This window comes from Cimex lectularius, unplaced genomic scaffold (assembly GCF_000648675.2).
Source record: "Cimex lectularius strain Harlan isolate CLEC.00 unplaced genomic scaffold, Clec_2.1 scaffold15, whole genome shotgun sequence".
NCBI lineage: Eukaryota > Metazoa > Arthropoda > Insecta > Hemiptera > Cimicidae > Cimex > Cimex lectularius.
Genome location: NW_019392667.1, coordinates 2,545,124 through 2,552,149, shown reverse-complemented (window position 1 = coordinate 2,552,149; position 7,026 = coordinate 2,545,124). Strand labels below are relative to the sequence as shown.

Here is a 7,026-nt window from a genome sequence, read left to right as displayed (position 1 = left end):
ACGTCGAGATAATTTTACGCCTTGGACCATGAATCATGTTTTTCAACGGTCAAAGAACTTTAATGAGTTTCACTCTTTTCTTAACCCTTCAAGTTTTCAAACTACAAAACCCCTTAAAACAAGTAATTATTCTGATTACTTCCAAAGTAGACAAAAAAAGTGTGGAGGTTTTTCATTTCCCAGTGAGAACGGTGTTTGACTTTCAAGATTACTTTTAAATAATTAAGTAAATATTAACTATTTCCATATTTTGTGCGATTTTTCCATGGTATCTTCGAGGTGTACAGCTTATTTAGTTATTTTCTATATTAAAAAAAAAAAAAAAATGGTAAAAAGGAGGGAAAATTCGAAAGGTGGGGTTGAGAGGGGAAGCTGGTGTCCGAGTAGATCGAAGTCACGATAGCTCAAGTGGTTAGAGCGCCGGCGTATTGAGCCGAAGGTCGTGGGTTCGAATCCCGCTCGTGACACTGGCTTTTTTATCTCAACCAATACCTTACATTAAGATTTTTTATTTTTATTTATTTTTATTGGCCTTATGATCTTGCATATTAGGCATTAAGATTAATTACTTGAAAGAAGTTATTTGGTCAATCGGGCCACGAAATTTAATGAATTGAGTATATTTACAAATTCACTAATTTCGTGGTCCGCTTGACCAATTAATATATTACAATTAATTAAGGTTTTTAGTTGAGATAAAAAAGTCAATGGCACAAGCGGGATTCGAACCCACGATCTTCGGCTTGATACGCCACTGCTCTACCACTTGAGCTATCGTGACCTCGATCCACTCCAAGGTGGGGTTGAGATAGGAAGTTGGTGTCCGAGTGGATCGAGGTCACGATAGCTCAAGTGGTAGACCAGCGGCGTATCAAGCCGAAGATCGTGGGTTCGAATCCCGCTCGTGCCATTGACTTTTTTATCTCAACTAAAAACCTTAATTAATTGTAATATATTTACAAAGTAGAACACGAACCAGTAATTGAACCCATAAAGTATTTTTGATACTTAGGAAGAATTTATAAATTTTTAATATTTTATAAAATGAAACAAACCACCAAGGATTAAATGCTAATTTTGATATATTGAATCAAGCAAAATCAATTACAATGAAATTGTACAAAGTTTCTATCTCGCTTGTTGTGAAAATTTCCTTTCCAAAGTAATAATCCAAGTATTCCTAAATGTAGCTTTTGATAGAGTAGCACCGGGGCATGCTTTACAAACTTAAACTTACTCACTCGTTATTATCTTATCCTGAAATCCTACATAACAGACCGCTGCTAAGAGTGAAGTACGGCAACGAGTTCTCGGAAATCAGATACAAGCCGGCGTTCCACAAGGGGGCATTCTTGGTCCCATCCTTTCTCTCATCACTGCTGTCCTTCTGACCCCTAATACCATCAGCATGCAGACGATACCACAATTTGGTCCTCTAACTCGAATCCGAGGCTCGCCCTACACTAGCTTATCGAAGATGGTACGAAAAGAGGAAGACAAGACTTAATGAAGAACAATGTAATCAGTGTTCACACTGAAAGTCTTGCCCTTCACATTACACTTAAGAGACAACTAAATGAAGACTTGAACAACTGCCACCAAAGCGACCAAAGCCTGATTTGACCGTCAAAACAAAACTAACTTTATACACGACTTTACTGCGACCACTTTGGACATACGTAGTGGAACTGTACGGTTCTGCTAAGCCATACAACACCAAGCGCTAATCCTTTCGATCAAAACTCCTCAGACAAATCGTCAAAGCTCATTACTACGTCACTAACCTCACTATATACAACTTCAATTCCTTTTGTCAACGAATTGATCCCGACGAATGTGATTCATTGAGTTTCACACCAGTCTCTCCATCCATCCTAACCCTACTGTTGCTCTCTTTACACCTGCTCCCACACCTTAACCGACGATGGCATCAAAATCCCTTAATCCCTCACTCTGAGTGCACTTCTTCGTTCTTCTCGTGTAGAAATGTGTGGTGTTTAGAGACCGTCAGTTAATGATTATTCGGAGGTCGTGAGAGAAGAACGAAGAACATGGGATTCTATGAACAGATTTCAACTAAATATAGACACCAAGCAGAGAGTATTCTGAAGGACATCGTCAACAATGAGAGGAAACTTGCATTGGCTATCGACCAGAGAACTTTTTTGTTGAAATGCAGACAACACAAGGCGCTGAAGATGATCTCAATAAAGACCGAAACGTTGGCACGATAAAGAAAATGTTTTTCTAAAACCTACGTCACACCAGACCGCACCTCACGATCTCCGAATAATCATTAACTAACGGTCACTAACCACACATATTAAATAAATTTTTTTATCCGGCTCATCCCTTTGTTGAGTTTATGAAATTTCTCTAATAATATGCAAGCGGGGTGGGGACAAAAGTAACTAACGATAAGTAAACTTTTTTATCATACCAGATTTCAGGGGGATTTTTTGAATTAATAATCGCACTTTAACACACAAAGAAGTTTTTAATGAGTATAAACAACTTTTTAAGGTCGGTGAATTAATTAAAGAAGTGATACTTTTAACGACATCCTTCAAGTTTAGAAGAGCAATAAAGTCGGGCTTAAATAAACAATTATTTAAAAATAACATAAACCTTGTGGTCTGTTGTCAACAGCGGTAAATTCACATGTTAAATCTTAATTGATGAAATCATTTGATCAATGGTTCAAACATTTTTTGATTAATCAGATATATTGCGCTGTAACGAGGAAAAACAGATCAAAGTTGAGCCATTCATTTCTCATTCATCTTGCTTGTCATACTGTTGTCAATGCTTGTTCAAACAGCTTGTCTGTTGCTTCGTTAAAATCTTTCGTCCCTCTCATTTTTTATTGGAAATGTATAAATGTAGAATCAACTACAAATAAATGCAGTATGGTAAAATAATTGTCTTGAGTGGTCAGCAGAATTGATATACCAATGATCATCATCGGCGTTTCGGTCTATGTTGAAGACTATCAGGAAGTGAAGATGAGGAAAACTGATTAAGGGATGGATTTGGATGACTGATAGGTGAGGAGTTAATTTTCCTTATTTTTCTCAGCCGACTAGCAGCTACTCACGTTTTATTTATTTCAAAATTTAAAAAAAATTAAAATATTAAAATACACAGTAACGCTATTTAAAAGATTATCTGACCTAAGTTTGGTTGGTCTCAGCGTAGTTCTCGATATACCCACCCCCTACAACTACGATAAAATTACAGCCTAGACCGACAGTCGGAGTCTGGCAAATCTCCTTCCCTTCTTTCACGCTAAGAAATACATTCACACACAGTGAAATTCATGCATTCACTATCTTCGTTAACCTAATTGGGTCGGCAGGTCTTTGGGTGGTCGACATTCCTCACAGATCATGCCTTTACGTACTTAACCACTAATGCATATAAATACATTCACAAAATTATACTCATCAGGGTTTTTGGTATTAAAAAAAGTCTGTGTATATATATNTATATATATATACATTTACATATACGAAGGTGGAAATTCATAATTGAGTGAATGTATTTATTAGCGAGAACGTTATAGTATGTTTGGGCGTGTTCCTCATGGAATATCGAATATCCACAAACATACCGAAGTATTCTATGTAATTTAATTACTTCGGTATGTTTGTGGATATTCGCTATTCCACGAGAAACACACCCGAAAATACTATAACGTTCTTGCTAATAAATACATTCATTCAATTAAAATTTCCACCTACGTATGAAATTGCTCCCTATATGACCATATAATTTTATCTGCTTCAGGTAATTTCATATTATAACCACTCATGTGTCTTAGAAGTTGTTTAAGTTGTTTAAATGAATTAAGATGGAGAGTTGGTGTCCGAGAGGATCGAAGTCACGGTAGCTCAAGTGGTAAAGTAGCGGCGCATTTAGCAGAAGGTCGTGGGTTCGAATCCCGCTCGTGACACTGACATATTTTTTTATCTTGACCCACACTATTCCACAGAAGGGAAAGATAAAAAACTAAATATTTATTGTGAATTGTAGAAAGTTTGTAAGCAGTTTGATCGCCTTGACCACTCTGGTCCGCCTATTTTCGTTTTTTGTCGGTCAGACGATGCAGTATTTTGACATCGAAAACAATTCATTGAATCAATGATTCTCTTAACATCTTTAGCGTACTGGGTGCAGATTTGGACCGAAATGTAACAGATTTCAGAATTATAGAAATGAGAAGGGACCAAAATTATTTCAATTGTTGTTGGCTTGTGAGCTTAGCTTAGTGCTTATTCTTTGCTATCAAATGAGAACGAATTTCGAATTTTTTGAAATAGGTAAAAGTGATTTATAGGAAATTGGCGGTTTTGAAAACCGATTGAACCTTCACAGTCAAACCCGATAGAAATTCAGAATAAATTTTCTGCAGTGCTCACCTAGGGCGCGTAAATGAGCCTCTATTTAGATGAAAATCTCCGTTTTCGGACTTATTCTTATCAGGACGCCGTTTTTCTTTATCAGCGGTTACCCCTTTTATATTAAACGAGCAGAACGGTTCGGAAGATTCCAGATTAAGAAGTTGAAAGTCCATTGGAGAAAGAGAAAAGGGAAGTTTTTGAACACAGTTACGGATCGGTTGGCCCAATCTCACATCCGTATCTTACATTTTATTGAACTCCAGGCTCGTTTGATATTCAGCCTCGTTTACATTTAAAGCCCATCCCTGATTTATTGTTTTATCTCATCCATACTGTCAGTTTAATTTTATTGTCCGTCCCCCTGTTTTTGAATTACTGGATTCCGTTTTCACTCGCGCACACGCCTCCGCCCGAGGGCAGGCGAAGGTCCGATAGGTATTGCTTTTTATAAACCCAAGAAGAAGATTGGAATTATCTTTCGATCTGGGCTCTTTGTATAACGGAGCCTTTTTATAAAAAGGGCCTGTATACCGTTTACTCGCTTGTAAAATGCAACCCGTTTTATCTTCTTTCAAGTCAAAAGGATTGCTTTTGCATATTGCCCCACGTCATTAATAAGATAGATAAGTTCTCAGATCAATGCAAAATATAAAACAAACAGAGAATAATTTTTCAACAATTTGGATGTACATTTGCACTGGGTAGTTCAATAAAACAAATTTGGTCGCAGAGCATCCTGGTCAGCCTATACTAGCTGGGTTGTCTCTTGACTGAGCATTTTGGAATTTTGCCATCTTCAGTGTGTCCGTGTGGCAAATTCAAAACGGAAATACTAGGGTGATCGGTAACCATCGAATTAGGGGGCCCGTTGCACCAGTCACTTTCGGGTTCAGTGGAAGGTTGTTTATAATTTGAACCAAGTTCAGAGAAGGACGCGATCCACCAACTAAAGGACTAATGGACAGTTCAACTATGAGTTGGTAGCATCGATCCTAGCTTTTTGTACTGCTGGTGATCCTACAACGGGGAACACACTGAGACAACGCCACCCAACCCAAAACCGTTGTTCAATTTTCCGTAAGAATGCCATTACCCACGTGCAAATTTGCCTGACGTGACGCAGCAACGAGTCGCAACCAAGATCCCCACTGCACAGATTTTCGTTGATTAGCTTCGGCTAGCCTTAGTTTTCCTGATCAGTTCCTTTATTGGTCCATGCAGATAATAAAATTATTGTTTCCGTATGGAATCGATCAATATTTTTCCTTTGCTAATATAGAAATTAACGTACGGCATGCACCAGATACATCTCTAGTGAGGTTCACTTTATAACCCAAGCTTTCTGTTCGCCGTTGAAAGCAAGCAGATTGCTGCAGCTGCCTCTATACTAGAAAAGGAAGAAAATGCTGATAGAATCCTCATGGATGCATTAACTTTATTATCTCCACTGGCATTCTCAACACGACACATAAAAATGACACATTTACACAGAAAACAAACCTGAAGATGATTTCAATAAAGATCGAAACGTTGGCACGATAAAGAAAATGTTTTTCTAAAACGTACGTCTCGCATTTACACACAAACTACAATTCAAATGGAGTTCCTGGATGAATTGGACAGTAAATTAATTACGGCTGGGGTAGTTGCACCTGATGGGGAAAAAGTCGATTCACGAATTAGCGTTCACTCATCAGGAGGGAAAATCACTTCAAACTGCGAGTTGGAATGAATGAGATAAATGTTTATTATGATGGTGAACTGGTCAAGGGTTGCCAGAAATAACTAACATTGTATACACTGGAATGGAACCTTGTGCTGTAGGGTCTATTGTGGAAGTTGTGGTAAATTCTAACTCTAATGGGTCTGAAGCTGGACAAGTCGAAGTTATTGCTGTTTGTCCCACTGGCCGGCTTCTCGATTGCCCAGTTAGCCAAAAAGGCGGTGTCTTTTCTGCCACTTTTCAACCGGATGAAGCGGGAGAATGGAGCATTCAAGTCAAACACTCAGGAAATCCAATTCATGATACTCCTTACACCTGTTTCGTATTTGACCCGAATGGAATAAAACTGATTGGAATAGACACTCCAGCCATTCCAGAGAGCATAACTTCACACTGGACGCATCTGGCACTTGAGGGCTAGGTCAAATTACAGTAGATATTGTTAGAGATAAACAATCTATGCCCCATACCATCCAAAGGATTCCTGATTCCATCTATATAGTTTCCTTACATACTCACAAACCAGGAAAATACAGGATTTATGTTTATTTTAATGGGAGTCAGGTCAGGGGAAGCCCATTTCCTTTGCGAGTTGGCACAAAAGAACAGATTAGAGCAGAGAGACACTATTCAGTTAGAAATATGACTTCAGATACAAATGAATCCTTGAGATCGTTGCATTCATCATTCGCTAGAGTTGGTTCACCGATAAAACCTACGTCACACACCAGACCGCATCTCACGATCACCAAATTATCATTTATTTTCTCCATGGAGCAATAAAGGAACGGATCAGGACAACACTAATTTTCGCACTTAAACCTGACGAGACCGTCCCCAACCCGAAGCAACTCGAAGAAAATCTGGACAGTGGGGATCTTGGTGCTGCATCACCGTCAG

At 38.4% G+C, this 7,026-nt stretch overlaps 1 non-coding gene across 1 annotated transcript; it reads left to right on the top strand.

Moving 5' to 3' along the window:
- The first annotated feature begins 393 nt into the window (after positions 1 to 393).
- Trnan-auu lies at positions 394 to 467 on the top strand. The gene has a single exon. It is a non-coding gene; the product is annotated as a tRNA-Asn (tRNA).
- Positions 468 to 7,026: the final 6,559 nt, after the last annotated feature.